This window comes from Trichosurus vulpecula, chromosome 8 (genome assembly GCF_011100635.1).
Source record: "Trichosurus vulpecula isolate mTriVul1 chromosome 8, mTriVul1.pri, whole genome shotgun sequence".
Lineage (NCBI taxonomy): Eukaryota > Metazoa > Chordata > Mammalia > Diprotodontia > Phalangeridae > Trichosurus > Trichosurus vulpecula.
The window spans coordinates 63,463,078-63,482,883 of NC_050580.1; the positions used below are offsets into that span (position 1 = coordinate 63,463,078).

Here is a 19,806-nt window from a genome sequence, read left to right on the forward strand (position 1 = left end):
CTCAGTCAATCATGTAATTTGCTACATAGCACTATTAAGTCAAGTCAATAAGCATTTATTAAGCATCTACTATGTACCAGGCACTATGCAGAGAAAGACAGCCTTGCGGAAACTTGTCCAGCTCTCCCAGGGGGCATAACTCAGGAGCCATGGATAGGAGTAGCAGAAAGCCAGATGTGGGTGGCTGTAAGAACAATTTTCTAACACTTAGAGCTGTCCAAAAGCAGACGGGCTTCTTTAGATAGTAGTGGGTTCCCCCTCACTGGAGGTATTCAAGTGAAGTCTGGATGGCCCCTTGTTGGGGATGGTCTAGAGCAGATTCTCAGTCAGGTACTGGTTAGACTAGATCGACCCTGATGCCCCTTCTAAACTTTTGCTTCTCTCATTGTGTGATATTGTTCTTGATGTGCTGGAGATAAGGAATTAAATGACCTAGGCACATGCCAGAGTGCTCTTGAGTTAAATCAACCCCTAGAATATACGTAAAACCCCAGAATTTTTTTTTTGGTCCAGGAATCAACTGAGGAGAAAGGCTCGGATAGAGCAGACCCTACTATCCAGCAGGTGCAGGGTAGGGGAGACAGCTTTCCCACCTCTCCTCCCCTCATTTCTATATCTCACTACTGAGCACAGGGCTAGATGTCTTAAATATACTATAAACTGGAGTTTATTGACAAACATCCACTGTTTCTATATAAAGACAAAACCATTAATATGGAAAATATACACATGATGGGGAAGGGTATAGGTGTAGCTCAGAGATCAAGTACAGTTGTGCAGCCCATTAACCAAAGAGAGTCTGGCTGGTACCTTTAAAAAGGCTGGCTATAAGGCAGGTGAGGAGAGGGTACCGTACCACAGCTTAGCAACCCGGGGTGATGGTTCAAGGAAACTGCGCAGCCCTGTGCTAAATCCTACCCATTGAAAACCAGTGATGACTTCACCTTTAATTCCTGCAGTACTTTGTATCCATGCAATATCTCTGGCACTTAGAGAATATCATTAATATCCACTCAACCTCCCAGCAAGCGTGCCTGCTCTATGGAGGAATTGAAATCCATATCATTAAAAAACCAGTATAAAATGTAGCTGCCCCCATGACAAATATCCATAAAGCAAATTTGGGCAGGTTGGGTATATTCACCTTGTTACTACCTCTTGGGAATATGATTTTAAATTTTTCTATTGAAAGATCTTCTTTCTATTTGTACCAAAACTGAAGAACTTCCCTCAAGGGATGCCCAAGAGCTCAAGTATTTGTTTCTTTCTTGAAAAAATCTGGGTTCCCCTTCACTTCCTTCAGAATTTAGAAGAAGCAACTAGGTGCTATAGTGATTAGCTCATCAGACCTAGAATCAGAAAGCCCAGAATTCTAGTTGTGCCTTTGACACCTTAAAGAGGCTATCACTGAATGGGTGTTACCTCACTCAAAGTGAGAACCTGGAAAGGCCTTAGACAACAACGGCCAGGGTCTCCCGTTGCATCCTGGGTCATCTCCAATCATCCTGATGAGTATCTGGCCAGTGGACCCAGATGGTTCAAGAGGAGAAAGTGAGGCTGGTGACCTTGCACAGTTCTCCCTCACTCAAATCAAAGTCAACTGCATATTATGTCATCATCGTCATCCTGATGTCATGGTCCTCTTCTAGAATGAAGGACAAACACAACAACAACAACAACAACAACAACAAGCTGTATGACCCTGGGCAAGTTATTTGTCATCAATAATATGATCTTTTGATTTTCATCTTTTTAGACTCAAGCTTGATTCATGTACTCTCTTCACCCTGGAATGGAGCAGATCCAAAATCTCTTTCTTTGCTTTGAGCTTTGTGGAATCCTCTAGTGTGTTGGATGGAAAAGAGAGATACTAGATAGTAGCAGCATTGCCAGGAGTACCTGCAGGAAACATTGCATGGAAGAGCTGATGGTCAGTCAGAGAACTCCTTCGAATGTTAGCAAAGTATCCAGGACAAGCCCAGTCCCAAGGTAAGTTAGAATGGTAGAATTATGGAATTCTAGAGCTGAGGGAGAAAGTAGAGATAGAGATAGCTCAATTTTTCATTTCATAGACATGAAGATTCAGGCCCACAAAAGTGCCTAGATTTGTCCAGGGTTGCGTACTTGATAGCATATTGAGGACTAACATCTCAGGTCACCTGACTTCTAGCTTCATACTCTTTCACATATCCCAAGTTAATTGAGGACTGAGGACAACCTTGGATTTGCAACCCTGTTGGTGTTTTGGTTTTGTTGTTGTTTTTTTTTTTTCTAGAGAGCCCATGGGTTTGAAGGCTCCTGCCTGGGGTCAGTAGTGTAATTGGTTAAACCTGTCCATGGTCCTCTCAGGGATTTTCTGTGGGAGCTTAGTGCCCCAGGTCCACACTACCCTGCTGAGAATAATAATTCTGTCAGGACTCTTGTTGACTGGAATGCCTCTGTGCAACCTCCTATACAGACATATGTCTTTTTAGCTTTGTGTGACCCCAATCACTCAGGGAGAAACGTTGCTGGTGTTTTTTCATTTTTTATTTCATTTTTTTATATACCAAACCCAGTTCTGTCAAGCCTGAGTTCAGTTCTTCATGGTCACTCCAACTGCTGACCTTTGCCTCTCCCTTTCTGTGCTCCATCTATTTTCATCCCAATGCTTGCCTGAGGGACAGAAGTAGCAGCCTGTAAATTTTATCCCCAGGGCTTGCAAGAGTGGGGGCGTTTTTCCTCCAGTTCCTGGAGAATAGATAGTTAATGTAAACCATCCATCAACCTCTCCTGTTATGAAGATTTTTTAATTAACCACTTGTACTGTGGATGAATGATGAATATTGGGCTTCTCTGTTCTCAGCTCCACTGCTCAGCAGGGCAGGGATTTTTCCCTGCAGCATCTAATTAACAATGAATGCAATGCTCCCTTTTCAATTATTCTGAGCTGTTGGTTCCAGTCAACTCTGGTTCTGGGAAGGAGCAAAGGACATCATTCTAGATAGGTTTGGGGATAGAGATTGGACCTGGGATTTCACTGGTATGGAATTCTTGAGTGAGGAAGCTCTCTTTATTAATGCAGGTAGGCTCCTTATCTGTGATTTGTAGTTTTAGAGTTGCCTAGAATATTTTAGGTAATCAGGACCCTCAAGGAATGGATCATTCTAGATAGCCTCTCTTGTCAGAGGCTACACAGCACAATGGACCGCTGGATTTGGAGATGGGAAGACAGGTTCAAATCCTGCCTCTGACATTTATTACATGTGTGATATTGAGCAAATCACTTCAATTCCAAGGGTCTCAATTTCATCATTGGTAAAATGAGGAAGCTGGACTAGGTGGCTGTTTCACCAATCCAGCTAGCAGCTGCAAGAAAACCATCAACATCCGAGTTCAGCCAGAAGGCCCTTAGAGAGGCTGTCCAGAGTCCCGTGCCTCCAGGAGTGACAGCCTTAAGCAAATAGCTCTGTCTTCCCTTTTTATGCACTCTTTAGCTGTCATCAAACATCATCTGAGCGACCAGAACTTAGGCTCTTACTATTGGCTCTGGAGTTAGCACCTCCCTTCATTGGCCCCACCTGGAGCCCCACCTTAGTTACCAATTCACAGCCACATAGGCTTAGCACCTAATAGGAGTTTGGGCCTGGGATTTAGCAAGCACCTAGTAAGACTCAATCAAAGACACTGAATTAATCAAAGGAAACAAAGGCCAAACTCTTCAAGGATCCCTAATACGGTGGCCTATGAGACCCCTTTCAACTCTAGATCCTATGTTTTGCTTACTTCTGGTGTGGTTTTTGGGCCAGTCTCTTAGCCACCCTAGCCTCAGTTTCCTCATTTGTAAAATCAGGGGGTTGGATTTGCTGGTCGCTCATGTCCCGTAGAGCTCTGGATTTATGGTCCTATGATCATCACCTCCTTAGGCAAAGATAACTGGAATAAAAATTTTCAAGATGATTCAAATTCATCATTGCATACATTTATTTTTGTAGTAGTCTGTAACACAGGGATGCTCTCTCAAGGAACATAAGGTTATTTGGCCCTGTCCTACATCAAATGAGAGAAAATACATAAAATATTTTGCAAGCAATACTTTTAAACTTTAACTGCTATTTAAGTTTTAGAACCTTGGAGGTTCTCATATGGGGGGTAATTTCGGAAATGATCGGAGAGGTAGCAGAGGTGGTTATGACCGTGGAGGGTACTGAGGCAGAGGTGGGGACCATGGGGGATTCCGAGGGGGCAGGGGTGAAGGGGACAGAGGTGGCTTTGGACCTGGCAAGATGGACTCAAGGGGTGAACACAGACAAGACAGACGGGAGAGGCCGTATTAGCCTGGCTCAGGCATCTCTGGACCATCTTTTCTACCAGACCCTACTGTTGGTCCCTTTATTTTGTAACCTTCCTACCCAGTTCCCTCTCCTTGTTTTGTGTTGGACTTTGTAACTGTAACCATGCCCCCAGCTCCCATTAAAAGCCATTGTTTTAGTTATCAAAAAAATTGTTTATATTATTATCCTCATTATTATTGTTATTATTATGTGCTCCTCAAACTGCTGTGTTTTTTTAATTCTTGTGTCTGCTTTTAGCAGTTTATCTGTCTCCTTTTCTATCAAACTTTCACTTGTTATCAGTCTACCTGCTTATAGCAGGCCCTTTCCTCAGGCCTGATTTGTTACCTCTAATTTGCTTTGGGCTTTGGACCCAGGTAACAACTTGTTAAAATCATGTGCATGGTAAGGATAAACAGGTTTTGAGAAGGATGAGAAGATTGAAGTAAGTATATAAACTTTAGCTTATGGACTCAGTGAGATATATTTGGATATTCCAGAGATATGCATTTGTTTATTTGCTTGTTTATTTTCTTCCTTCTTGATTCCTGGCTATGTGTAAGTAGGTAAGGCTCCTCCCTTGCCCCTCAACAGAATTACAGATATCTGAAGGGTTACTGGCTCCCCATTCAGTCTTTCACTTTCTTCTGCTCCGGCCTTCTAATCATACCCTGCTCAGAATACCAATATGTGCCACAGGATTGCTAACATGGATTCTTACCTAGAATGCATGGTAATCACCACAAAGTCATGGAAGCAATTTTCTTTTAAGTTTCCCCAATAAAGGGGACATGAGAATAATTGCTAGAAGTAGAAGAGCTACGCAGGCCTCTGTCAGTAAGTCCATGCTTAGTACCTGAAACACATTAACTGGAACTTGGAGGAAACCAGGTTGGAGATGAACAAGAGATGGGAAAAGAACTAGAAATTGGATCTATGATTTTACTGGCATAGGGAACTAGATGAGCAGATTCTCTCTATCAATGCAGGTCTTCACCTTCTTTGCAACTTAGTCTTTAAAGAGTTGCTTGGAACATTGAGAGGTTAGGTTACTTTCCCATGGTCACATGGCTAGTACATGCAGAGGCCAGATTTGAACTTGGAGCTAATTGATGCTCAGGCCAGCTTTGCACTCATTACACCTGCAAGAAAAATGAGATTTATGGAAATACCTTTGTACTTCCCATCAGCGAGGAATCCATCCTCTTGAAAATGGAAAACACTGGGTAATTTTCTGGGTTGACAGGGTCCTTTAGAAGGCTAAGTTACTGATGCTCAAGATATATAAGGTAGTCCAACAAGCTCATGAGGTACTAGGTTGTATTTAGAGAGAAAGAATGTCCAGGACCAGGAAAGTGATCAGGAAATTCTCCTTTGGTCAGACCACACCTGGACTATTATGTTCAATTTTGGGCACCACATTTTAGGGAAGACATTGCCAAACAAGAGGGTGCTTGAAGGATGTAACCAGGATGGTGAAGAGCTTTGACATCATGCCATATAAGAACCAGTAGAAGAAACTAGTGTTGTTTAGTCTGGAGAAAAGAAGCCTTGGGGCTCATGCAATAGCCATCTTCAAGGATTCTAAGGGATGTTAAATAGACAAGAAACTTGACTTGTTCCACTTGGCTTCAGAAGGCAAGATACAACTAGTGAGTAGATGTGCCCCAGAGGAAAATTTAGGTTTGATGTAAGGAAACATTTCCAAACAAATAGAGTGATTCTAATGTGGAATAAACTACTTTAGGGGAGCAATGGCTTTCTCACCACTGGAGGCTCATCTTTAGGCTAAGGCTTGGATAATTACCTGGGCATGTCGCAGAAAGGGATCCACATCCAGGTTTGGGTTGGACTAGTTGGCTTCTGTGGTCCCTTAAACTCTTAGATTCTGTGATTCTATGCTACCATGCTATTTATACCACTTTGATAGCTGCTAAGGGTACAAATGGATATAAGATTAAGTTCCTGCCCTCCAGGAGCTTATAGTCCAATAAGACAAGATATGGCAGCTGAAGAACCATGCATTCTACTTGTAGGATTGGGCCTAGCCATAATGCCACAGCAATATAAAAAAGAGTAAAAGGGCTGGAGTAGAAATGGTATGTTCAGGGGGACATTTTAGAAAAAGTAGTTCAAGAGAGGTATGAATCTCCATACTGAGTTCTTCTCTTGACTCTGCTGCTTCACCCACAATGAACAGGGAGTAAGGACTGATCAGAACCCCATAAAGCCCAACTGATGAGACAGACACACTGAGAAGCCTTCAGAAAATACTATAGGAGGTCCCGGTAAGGTCAGAAAAGCAGCCAGAGGAGGAGCTACAGACAACCTTTAAGGTTTTAATTAATTTGATTTGATTCTTTTTATTTATAAGTTCCTTTACTTCTGTGGTATAGCAGTATACATAGGAGGTTTTAATTGATTTGTTTTAATTTCTTTTACTTCTAAGTTCCTTTACTTTTATGATATGGTAGTGTGTATATGTGTGTTGTAAGTGAAGTAAAAAGTTTGTGCTTGCATGTTATAAGTGAAGTAAAGGGTGCGTGTGTGTGTGTGTGTGTGTGTGTGTGTGTGTGTGTGTGTGGTCAAGAAGCTGTACTTGTGCAGATCATTCCACAGTACCTGGCACATAGTAGATGCTTTGTAAATATTTGTTTATCAGTTGATTGTTTGGGATCCACTGAAATACAACAGGGAAGAAAAGATAAGATGGTAGAGTTTTCCCAGTGACTTGGAGCTAGACAATTTCCAACTAGATAAATCCAAACAGACCACATCCCTAGACTAAACAAACACCCCTGAATCCCATAACTGTGGGACACCACTCAGGGGTGGCTGTTTTTCCCAAGTGGTTTCCAGGGTTGTGTAGACTATATAACCCTTGGAGTTAGGATGGGATCATCAATTTCTGATACTTACACAAGAACAGTATCAGCCAAGTGATTAGCAGCACCCCCTGGTGGTTAAATGTACATAAAATGACTACAATATTTAATGTCTTAAAGGAATGGTATGGATCATAAGCTTAGGAGACTATGAGCAGGGAGAAATCAGGAGGGTTTCAAGATGAAGGAGGTAGGAGATTTGAGCAAATACATAACATTCTGGTTATTCCAGCTTATCAATAAGTATTTATTGAGCATCTAATATGTTCCTTGTGCTGCAGAAGGAGCTATGTGATTATAAGGGAAAGCATCACTGTCCCTGCCCAAGGGCATGCCTTGTTCTGCACCTCTCACAGGGTCACAGAATTTTAGGGTTGGAAGGAAATTGAGTAGCCATCTAGTCCAACCAATACCTAGAAACAAATTCTTCCTTCATTTTTTTGTAGTTTAGTTTTTATTTCATAATCATAAACTTAACTCTGTTGTCTAGCCAGACTTGTGGAAGTAAAAAGGAAATGAAGTCCAAAGAGAACTGCAGCAAGTGAGAGCACATGTGTTTGAGGGTGCTCTCTCCAGCTACAGAGGAACGGTTTGATGGTTAAAACAAAAAAAAAAAAAACAATTTATGAGAGTTGTCCACAACTGACAATCGTGATCTTCTTGCTGGTCTTGCCATCCCAAGAACTGAAACACTCCATGGCTTCCGCTATGTTCATGCCTTCTTTCACCTGGCCAAAGACCACATGCTTGCCATCCAACCAATCAGTCTTAGGCATACAGATGAACAACTGGGAGCCATTTGTGTTGGGTCCAGCATTTGCCATGGACCAGATCCCAGGACCAATGTGCTTCAGGATATAGTTCTCATCAGCAAATTTCTCCCCATAGATGGACTTGCCACCAGTACCATTATGGCATGTGAAGTCACCACCTTTCTGTGGAAGCAAGATCCCTTGTAACCAAATCTCTTCTCTCCAGGGCTCAGAGCATGGAAGTTTTCTGCTGTCTTTGTAGTCTTGTTGGCAAAGAGCTCAGAAGTAAACCAGCCCAAGGGCTCATTATTGACAGTGATGTTGAAGTACACATTGGGGTTGGCCATGGCCATAGATGCTTGGACTGGGCTTGACAGCAGAGGAAGAGGCAGCGGGGATAGGTGTCTAAGCAGACAGAACCAAGATGAGGACTCCCAGTGGTGGCATCTGCCAACAAATTCTTTCTCTTACATACTTCATACAACTGGTAATCTAGTCTTTGAAGAGCTCTAGTGAGGGGTAATTTACTCCCTGCTGACGGAGCCATAACACTTTTGGATAACTCATCATTAGAAGAGCAGGTAGGTGGTGCAGTGGATAGAGCATTGTGCCTGGAGTTAGGAAGACCTGAGTTCAAATCTGACCTCAAACACTTACTAGCTGTGTGACCCTGGGCAAGTCACTCAACCCTGTTTGCCTCAGCTTCCTCATCTGTAAAATGAGCTGGAAAAGGAAATGGCAAACTATTCCAGTATCTTTCCCAAGAAAACCCCAAACAAGGTCACAAAGAGTTGGACACAACTGAACAACAACTCATTAGAAACTTTTCCGCCCATATTATTATTATTATTACTATTACTACTACTACTACTACTACTACTACTACTACTACTCAGTGTGTTGTGGTTCAGTACTATCTGACTCTTCATGAATCCACTTTGAGGTTTTCTTGGCAAAGATGCTGGAATGCTTTGTTGTTTCCTTCTCCAACTCATTTTTACAGACGAGGATCTAAAGCGAACAGGGTTAAATAATTTGCCCAGAGCCACGCAGCTACCAAGTGTCTAAATCCAGGCTGGAACTCATGGAGATGAGTCTTTCTGATTTCAAGCCCTGTGCTCTAACTACTATGCCACCTACCTGCCCCTAATAATAATATCTAGCATTTATATAGCCAGGCATTCTGCTAAATGTTTTGCAAATCTTATCTCATTTGATCTTCACAGCAACCCTGGGGGGAGGTAGGCACTATTATTATTTCCATTTTACAGATAAAGAAACTGAGGCAAACAGGGTTAAGTGGCTCGCCCAAGGTCATACAGCTAGTAAGTGTCTGAGGTCACATTTGAACTCAGATCTTTCTAACTCCGGGTCCAGTGTTCTATCTACTGTAACTATTACCTGCCCAGATTTATTTTTTTTTGCAACCTTCTCTCATAGCTCCTAGTTCTGCCCTTTGTGCCCCAACAGAACAAACCAAATCCCTCTTCCAAAGGAGGGCCCCTCAAATAGCTGAAAACAGCTACATTGTCTTCCTAGAGACTTCTGTCTAATTGATGAGTTCCTGTTAGATGTTGTAGGTGTGAAAGACCAAGCCTATGTTTGGAGAATCTTCAGAGAAGAGAGAGCCACAGATACCGGGTATTATTTTTAGGGATTTATACTCCTTCCAGGAGTCCCTGTACTTTTGAACCATCATTAGAAGAAGCCTATGGCAAGTATACTCCCTCATTCCTTCTCTGAGGTTGATGGAGACCTGGGCATATTTTTCTTCTTCTCTTTTGAGGCCCTGATATTTTCATTACCCTTCTGCCCAGAGAACATTGTGATGTGTCCTTTATAGACCTGTTCCCCAGATAAAATCCACTCCTGCTGACCTTTCTTCACTTGAATTCATTTATTAAATAACTGTTCTTTTCGGGCTGAACTCTGTACTTCATTAAATACTGTGGTTTTAATGAACCCCTGGATTTTAATCAACTGGTGCTGACTTCCTCCCCCCTGATTAATATGGTCTTTCATACCCTGAACCATTAGATGCAATGTATGGATTCTTCTCTTTTCTTAAAAAATTCAGTGAAACAGCTTCCTTCCCGGATATGAGATCTGTATTCCTGCCAGCTTTTGGGCCCTAGGTACCTGAGAATGCTAAGAGTCTCCTGGAACTGTTCTGTTTTTTCCTGTGATTATATAGATCTTTTGTGCTCCCCCTCTGCAGCAAGTAATGGTGGTTCATATTGAAGAGCTCCTGGCTGAGAGGATACTCAGATTTAAGCGGCTTTGAGGACTCTTGGAGACTGCAAGGTCTTGTAGGACTCTGAGTGGGACAAGGCTTGTTTGTGTGCTATTCCTTTGTGCAGGGCTCAGCACAGGCCATATTAACTGGGAATGATGGGAAACTCTGGAAAAGCGCAGACTAGAGCAGGGGTGGGGAACCTGTGGCCTTGAGGTGGTCCTGGAAACTTTGCCCTGACCATTACTGTTTACCTTTGTGGGATAGCTTAACTATAGACCAGCCCTCAAAGTCATGACTAACAGTAAGACTCTGCCCTTCCACCAGGGTGGCACACAAACTGTACTCAGTTCTGAAACTAGCAGCGCAAACCATAGGCAAATAATCTTTCTGAGTCTCAGTTTCATTCAAAAAATGGAAATAATAAAATTCCTACCGTCTGTCTTAAGGCGTTGTTGTTTAGAAAGTGTTTTGTGAATAGTAAAGCACTATATAAAAGTGATCTATTATTTAAAGCCTGTCTGTCAGGATGAATCTTTTCTTCCACCACTGCCAAGGCCCCAAAGTTGGCTTCAGCTCTGTGAGCATATCTCCATTCTCAGTAAAATTTCCTCTGCTGAGATATGGGAAGTTTCTTAATTATCATTTTCATTCATTCAGTAAGTCCTCATGGAGCAGCTACTGTGTATAGGGCCCTATGTTGGTTGCTGGGGTTACAAAGATGAATGAGATGCAGACCTTATCCTCAAAGAGTCTTAGGGAGGAAGTCTTAGGAAGATAGTTACAACACAGATCCCCCAAATGGTAAGAATTCGCAACACGAGGGATGCCTGGGAAAGGTCAAATGGAGTGGCCTGAGGGAGGGGGTTATCAGTGAAGGCATCATGAAGGATGTGGACCAAAGCAGATTGGGCTGATTGGGTTCTTGAAAGGTACATTGACTCCTGCACTTATATGATAGCATCTTCCACTAATCCCCGAGTCAGATATCATGGGCATCCATGGGCTTTCTAGGTCTTGGAACAGATCTGATATACTGCGTGTACACACACTCTTTTCAATGCTAGTCCGCCAGCACTGCCAGTAATGCTGCCATGATGATGGATTTGTATCCCGTCAGATCCTGGGATTCAATGAATCCAGATGGTTAAAGGAAATCTTTATCCTCCTGACAGGTCTGTTCCTTTAACTGGTATTTGTTAGTTTCAGCTGAATTCCAGTCACATTGAGTTATTCTTTTTACTGCATCCAGACTTTAAATCACCCATTGCCCAGAAAGGCTATCCAAAATTCTTGCCTCCACCATCTGGAGCCCAGTGTGATGTCACTTGGTGTGCTTTGAATTGAGGAGGGGAAAACACTAGGCAAGCACCCAAAGATACAGTTCTGCCCTGCTCTCAGTTCCTGGGCAAGTCTACCAGTCACAAATCCCTATGAAAATCTCTGTGCTGTGCTGAAACCTGCCCTCTGAGGATGTAAGAGCCTCTTAAGTGGTAATCTTTAGGTACAATATCCAGATTATGGCAACCATTGTCTCAGAGAGGTAGCTACAAGGTGGTATTGGACTCCCCTTACCCTATGCCTTAGAGGGCTTGTGTAGGGGGTCTGGGGAAAGGGTTATGAACTATATTCTTACTTTGTCCTCATTGCACACGTCACTGTTTGCCTTGTTATTTGGGGTTGAGTATAGGTCAATCTGAGCTAGCTAGTTGGGTTCACTCTCAAGCTTTCAGTGCTAGTCTAGTCTCTCTTTCCATTCTTTTAATGCCCTCTCTTCAGGATCACAAATGATGTCCTGTTCTTCTCCAAAGGTCTCCAAAACTATCACCTAGGATCATAGAGCCATTTATAATAATAAACATCCTCTGACATCATCTAGTCTAACCCTTTCAATTTCTTGATGAGGAAAAATGAAGATCAGAGACATTAAGAGGCTTGCCTGCAGCTACATAGATTGTAAGTAATTAACAGTTAGGATTTGAACTCTGATCTTGTAGTACTACAAGTCCATCCTTCTTTCCACCACAGTTTGGGAAGTCCTCCTGTGTGACTCGCAGTGCAGTTCATATGATGGGACCTGCTACTCCTGCCTATTTCAGTTTCTGAAAAAGAAATTTCAGACTTCTGCTCATATTTATTCTAAGATCTGAGTTTCATTTTCTCCTTCACATGCTATTAAGTTTGCCCTTTACACAATGCTGGTCTTGGCTGTGCCACAGCATGATATATTGATAGTCATAAAAAGCTATTAATTTTTGACATTATTTCATTTAATATGTTTGTTCTATTTACACTCACAGATTTCAAGGGGGTGGAGTGTAGTAATGATAAGAGGAAGGAGGTGGGGAGTGAACTGCTCCTGCTCATTGGAGAGTTCATTGTATAGGCTACGATTTTGGGGGGCAGGGGAGCCAGACACAACTGTAACTGGAGGGATATCCCTTAGAGATGGGCCAAAAATGGTGGGGGTGAGGTTGGGGGGAGCTTATAAAAAATGAGGACTCTGGATGAGATATGTGCTGAATTCAGAGGCCAGAAGCAGGAGACAAGGTCTATTCCAGAATCAAAGAAGTTCAAAGATCAAGCTGAAACCTTATCTGAGACTCAGGCTCCAGGGAGCTGATCCTGGAGAACCAATTTGGCAGTGCTCTGATTCTTGTGGGTGCACACGTTTCTAGGACAGACTGGTCCACTTTCCAATTTCCCTTAGGTAAGCTGGAGCTGGACAGCTCCTTGCCACTGGCTGCAACATTACACTATGGGAACAATTTTCCTTAATTAGTGGTACACTGGGATTGGAAGGGCAGGTATAGAGACTTAACAACTTAAGGAAATGTCTGGGCATCCAAAGACTCAGTATCCTCTGGACATTTTCTTCTAACAGTTCCCTGATCCAGAGTTGTCATTTTGGCCCCAATCAAAATTGAATCTAATAACTTCGAAAAGCCAGAACAGGAGTCAAAAAACCTAGGTCCTAGTCCTGACTCGGGGACTAAATCAGCTGTGTGGTCTTATGCAAATCACTAATTTTCTGATCATCAATTTCCCCATCTGTCAAATGAGGGCTTATCTCTTTTCTGTCCACTTCACAGGGCTGTTGTGGGAATCAAATGAGGTGTTTGATGGAAAATGTTTTGAAAGCACACTTTACAAATATGGATGTAAAGTGTTTAAATTGTTAGTTTGGCAGAGAGTGAGGAGGCCCTTGAAAGGCTACCAAAGAGGTTTGAACTTGATACAGAGATGATACAGATAAGGCCTTGTGGGTCCTTGACAAGTGGAGGGAGGTGATTAAAACAATGTTTTAGTAAGATTTGTGTGCTGGTGGTATTCAGAATAGACTGGAGATAAGGGAAACAACTGAAAGACTGTTGTAATAAATTAGGTAAAGCAGGTTAAGGTGATGAAGACCCGGACTAGAATGTAGCAGATGGAATGGAGAGGAAGGAGTGAGGCCTTCCACATTCAGTCACCTTCAATTGTTTCCAACTCTTCACACCCCATTAGGGGTTTTCTTGAGAGTTACTGGAGCGGTTTGTGATTTCCTTCTCCAACTCATTTTATCATTGAGGAAACTGAAGCAAACAGGACTAAGTGATTTGCCTGGGGTCACCCAGCTAGGAAGTGTCTGAGGCCAGATTTGAACTCACAAAAATGAGTCTTCCTGACTCCAGAACCAGCACTCTATCTACTATCCCACCTAGCTAACTTGAGGCCTTCCACATTCCAGTCCAAATGAAACTTTTTAGACTCTTCCTGCCCCTCCCTCTTCTCTCCTCTTCTCTCTCTTCTCTCTCTCTTCCTTTCCCCCTCTCTTGAACTTTAGGGACTTGGCATATAGGATTTTAGGCAGGGCTTGAGGTTGGAATTTTTTTTAGTAGCCCTAACTCTGATTACTCTTACCCCCAACTTCTTGCTATTTTGTGGGAAAGAAAAGGAACAAAATCTCCTTCCTTCTGGTTAATCCACCCCCCCATTTCCCACTGGAAAAAGCTGAGGTCCAGAGAACGGTAGTGACTTAATTGCCTAATATAGCTCAGTCAATCAGTGGAAAAACTAGTGGTAGCACTTTTGTCTTCTGGTTTCCTCTGATCATGATGCTCCGAATAAAGTGTTAATGGCTCATAATAACTTAACATATCAGCCCTTCTAGGACAACATATTTGCCTTTTAATGATGATTTTATTACTTTTGCCTGAAGGAACGATTAATCAATCAATAAACATTTATTAAGTGCCTACTGTTTGCAGGCATTGTGCTAGCCTCAGACATCTGGTCATAGGATCAGATCATGGACTTGGAGCTAAAAAAAGACCTTAGAGGCCACTGAATCCATCTCCCCAATTTTTTATATGGGGAAACTGAGGCATAAAAGAGTCAAGTGACTTAGGGTCACACAAATAATAGTAATAGCTAACACTTATGCACAGTTTGAAGTTTGCAAAACACTTTATGTATATTCTCTTATTGGATCCTAATGCTATAATTAGTCTTATAATACAGATGAAGAAACTGAGGGTAAGAGAGGTTAAGTGACTTGCCCAGGGTCACATTGCTTGTAAGTGTCTGAGTCAGGAGTTTAACTTATGTATTCCCAACTCCAAGGATAACACTCCATCTGCCATGTCACCTAGCTGCCTCTTGAACTGAGGTCTTTCTGACACCAAAGTCCAGTGTACACTATGCCATGCCGATCCTCATTGTTTGATGGGTAAAAAAAATCTCTATGGTGAAGGTAGAAATGGGTAGGGAGAAGGGTTCAAATCTTCTCAAACCACATCTTTTATCAAGCTACCTACTCTTTCTGCCTCCACACAAAGCCAGCCTGAGTTCATATTCTTAAGGAATTTGTACTTGAATCCTTTCTAGTCTCACCTGGTTCGGAGGTTGTATGCCCATCAGATAAGAGATGAAAAGTTTGCATCCATTTTCTCTCTTTATTAAAAAAAACTCTCCTATAGATCTGAAAGACCAATTAGGTTTTTGGCCATCATCATTTTCCCTTCGCGGGGGTTCCTCCTGTGCTTATGGGAATTACATTTTGCCCAAATGGACTGAAGGTCTGATACTGCATGCAGACAACAGTAATTACAATGCTGTGTTACGATATCAAGAGCAGCAATCTGTTTTTCTAATCAATAAAGTGTCAGGCAGTGGAAGAGCTGCAAGTTACAATTCCCCAGCCTCATGTACTCGCCTATTATGCTGCAGCTCCAGAGTTAATCAATTGGCCAACATCTGGGAAGTGTCTTCAGTTAAATGCCTCAAGTTTTTCTCTTGCCAGAAAGGGAAAGGACCTCAGTAGGGGGTGGGGCTTGGGGCCTGGTTACCCATGAGCTTGTGGGATTCCTTTGCTTTTGCCTTGTACATCTCCTTGGTTTAGGAGGATATTACTCTGAAAGGTATTCTTTTTCTTGGAAAATGAAGATGGAAGGGTGGGAAGGATGAAGTTGGAGGCAGGGACAGCCATGCTTGGGAAAAAGAGATGTAAAAAATCTAAAAAGGGCAAGAGTAAAGAATGACTTCCTTCCTTCCTTCTTCCTTCCTTCCTTTCTTCCTTCCTTCCTTCCTTCTTCCCTCCTTCCTTCTTTCCTTCTTTCTTTCCTTCCTTACTCCTTTCCTTCCTCCCTCTCTCCTGCTCTCTCTCTCTCCCTCCCTCCCTTCCTCCCTTCCTTCCTTCTTCCCTTGCTACCTCTCTTCCTTTTACAATTATCTTTTGTTTTTACATCACCTACATTTCTCATCATATTATCCTATGCTAAAAGCAATTCTTTATAAAAAGGAATGAAAAAGAAGGGGAAAGTTCAGCAAAACTACTCAACACATCAACAAAGTCTTAAATTAGATGCATTGTTCCACACTTTAGTCCCCTATCCTGCCTCTGTGAAAAAGGATGAGAGGTGCCTTCTCATACTTCTTCTTGGGAGCTAAGTGCCTGGCCATTATTAACTCAACAAATTCTGGGGGTCCCAAAAGTTTTAGTTTTAAAAAGGTTTCATCTATTAAAATTTAATAGATTCATATCTATTTAAGTGGAAAATTGTGCTAAGACTTTTGGGACCCCCTGTATTTATTCCACGTATACTATGAGCATAATAACACTGTGCTAGGCACTGTGAGAGATATGATGATAAATCATGGGTTCATAGATTTAGAGCATGAAGGAAGCTTGGAAGACATCTAGTCCAAGCTCTTTATTTTACAAATTAAGAAACTGAGACCAGGAGAAGTTAAATTTCCCTAGGTTGCACAAGCAAAGCCAGGACCCAAACCCAGGTCCTCTGACTGTAGTCCCAATCAGACACAGTCTTTGCCCTCCAAAAGCTTGTCATCTAGTAGAGGGGATAAGACAAGTAAGTTGTTTATTGTTGTCCTTTGACTCTTTGTGACCCCATTTGGGGTTTTCTTGGCAAAGATATTGAAGTGACTTGCATTTTCTTCTCCAGTTCATTTTACAGATAAGGAAACTGAGGCAAACAGCCTTCTATAACTTGCCCAGGGTCACAAGCTAGTTAGTACCTGAGGGTGGATACAAATAACTAAAATGCAAGGTTGAGGAGAGCATTACAGACAAAGTAATATAGAGCTCAAGAAAGGAAAAATCATTTCCAGCTTGGAGGAAAGGGGAGGATTTTTAAGTGAGAAATACAGCACAGTGTTATGGGAAAAACATTGAATTTGGAATCAGACGAGATGAAGTTGTGACTCTCCTACATGCCAACTATGTAACCTTGGCCAAGCCACTTAACCTATCTGAGCCTCAGTTTCCTTATCTGTAAAAATTAAATAGCACTTGATGATGTTGTGTTGTAAGGAAATCCTTTTTAGACGTTTTAAAGCAGCATATACATGTAAGCTATAAGGCAGGAGGAAGTGTGGACAAAGGGTAGAACAGAGATTTCAGTTGATGTCAGATGATACTGTTCCATTTGAGTGTTGACTACACAAAGTAGAGTAATGAGAGATAAGTTAGGAAATGTACCTTAGGGGTAGGGATGTGAAGGGCCTCAAATGTTATAGAACGTAGAATTTTAGCATTAGAAGGGACCTCAGGAGCTATTAGTTAAACACAGAAGCATAGAGGAATTCCCTCTACATCTTCAATAAGAGGTCATTCAGTCTTCATCTGAAGACCCTGAGGGAGGTACAGAGCATATGATCTCCCAAGTCATTCTATTTATGATTAGCTCTAATTGTTGGGAAATTCTTCCTAAAATTAAGGCCAAGTCTTCATCTTTCAACCTTGGACTCATTAGTTCTTCTTCTCCCCTCTTGGATCAAACAGAACAAATCTTATCCTTCTGCCATATGACAGCCCTTCAAGTATTTGAAGACAACCATCCTGGCTCTTTAGGACTTCTCTTCTCCAGCCTAAATATTCCTTGTTCCTTCAGTGGTACTCATAACTATCCTGATTGCCATGCTCTGGGTATCCTCTAGCCTTTCAGTGTCCTTCCTAATATATGGTGACCAGAACCAAATACAGCAGTTCAGATGTGGTCTGACCAGGGCAGAGTACAGTGGGACTATCTCTTTCCTTGTTCTGGACACAATGCTTCTTAATGTAGCCTCATATCAGAATAGTGCTTTCGGCTACCATGAGAAATTGTTGACTCATTCTAAGCTTCCAGTCATCGATAACCCTCAGATTTTTTTTCACATAAATCTCCATATAGCTGATACTCTTCCATCTTGTAGTTGTGAGGTAGAATTTTTTTTAATGTAAATGTAGGACTTGACATTTTTCTCTCCTAATTATCATTTTATCCAACCTATTGTTCTAACCTGTCACAATATTTTTGGATCCTGACTTTAGATCATAGTGGTACTATTGGCTATCCCTCCTAGCTTTGAGCCACCTGCAGATTTTATGGGCATATTTTCTCTAGCTTTATCCAAATTATTTATAAAGTGTTGAATAGCACAGGGCCCAGCACAGATTCTGCTAGATGTCTTCCAAGTTGAGATTGACCCATTAATCAAACAGTACTCTCTGGGTCCCATCATTCAATCATTTCTGCTAAGTCATGCTCAGGGGTGGGGACTTTATTCAGCAGGCCATTGAATGGCGAACCGTTGAATGATCTTGGGAAACAATGTGATCAGAAATGTGCTTTCAGAAGTCTTATCTGGCAGCAGTGGGCAGGTTCGATTGGAGGGGGAAGAAACCAGTTAGCAAAAAGTAATAAGAGGCTGAAACAGGAGGGAGGGAGAGCAGACAGATTCAACCAACTTCAGAGTAGGTAGAATTGACACTCCCTCTTTAGCTCTGCCTCTAGTCTCCTGAACTTCCTTTGAAGTATAGCTTGGATGCCACCATGAAATCCTTACAAATCTTTCCAGTAGTTAGCGCATCCTATCCCCCTCTCCCTCCTCTCACCCCCATCTCCCTCCCTCTTTACATTACTTTGTATATAATCTGTATTTACTTATCCGCATCTATTTTATGTTCCCCCGCCCCCACATCCCACATAGAGGATAGTCTCTGAGGACAGGGACTATTTCATTTGCTTTATTTCCACAGCTCCTAGTAGAGCACTTAGCAAAGAGTAGGTGCTTAATAAATGTTGAATTTGAATTTGACAGGATTTAATCTCTAGTTGAATGTTGAGGCAAAAGCTATTCTGACCATTAATGGTCAACGCAATTGTTCATGCTGATCCATGCTGGAGAAAAGCCTGTAGATAGGTATCAACCACATCCATTAAAACAAAACAAAATAAAACATGGATTAGTCCAAAACTTGCAGCTGTAATCATCCCCAGGATCCATCCCAATCAAAAGTCGCAGCTGTACTGGCTTCAGCCATTGTGCTTGTGGACAAATCCTAAATCTGTCTGGGTGAATGTGAGGGAGATGCACTGAAGAATAGTTCCAAAACCTATCACCACTCAAACGTGCAGGATGGAAATGATCCAGCTGACAGTTCCTTCCAACCCATAAACTTTTGTGTTCATTTGTTCAGGACTGGAAAGAAGGGTGGTAGTGGTGTGGGAGGGACCTAGATGGCTCCAGGGACCAGCGGAAAGATAGCCAGTCATTCCTCATTAAGTTTCAAACCCAGCTCAGGCACATGAGTCACCAGAAATTATTCTCCTCTGTTGATTACACGAGTTGACTCTGTGTGTGTGTGTGTGTGTGTGTGTGTGTGTGTGTGTGTGTGTGAGAGAGAGAGAGAGAGAGAGAGAGACAGAGAGAGACAGAGAGACAGAGAGACAGAGAGAGACAGAGAGAGAGAGACTCTGTGTGTGTGTGTGTGTGTGCACACATGAGCGCATGTGTGTTCTCTTTCCTCTTCAAGGTTGGGGTGGAGGGAAGGCAGGTCAAGTGGGGAAGTAGAGGCAGATATACAATGCTGATCCCATTCTCAATGTTTCAACTGGCAAAGCAGGATAGAGGGGAACCAGTAGGGGATGATCCTGCCAAATTAGAATTGAAGAACCTTGATGCTGATGACAGGGAATAGTCAGTGAGATAACCTGTCCGTAGAGCACTTGTTTGAGCTATGGATAATCCATGGACAATCTTAAATATTTTGCCCATGTGGGCTGACCAGGCTGCTCATCATCATCATCACCATCATCACTGAAGGGCAAGACTGGAGTAAGAAGGGCAAACCACCA

At 42.3% G+C, this 19,806-nt stretch overlaps 1 protein-coding gene and 1 pseudogene across 1 annotated transcript in view; one reads left to right on the forward strand and one right to left on the reverse strand.

Annotated features, from left to right (window-relative positions):
* LOC118828694 (heparan-alpha-glucosaminide N-acetyltransferase-like) overlaps positions 1–19,806 on the forward strand; it is a 378,901-nt gene that overhangs the window by 91,547 nt on the left and 267,548 nt on the right. The gene's annotated exons all lie outside the window — the stretch shown is intronic.
* LOC118828696 lies at positions 7,822–8,306 on the reverse strand (annotated as a pseudogene).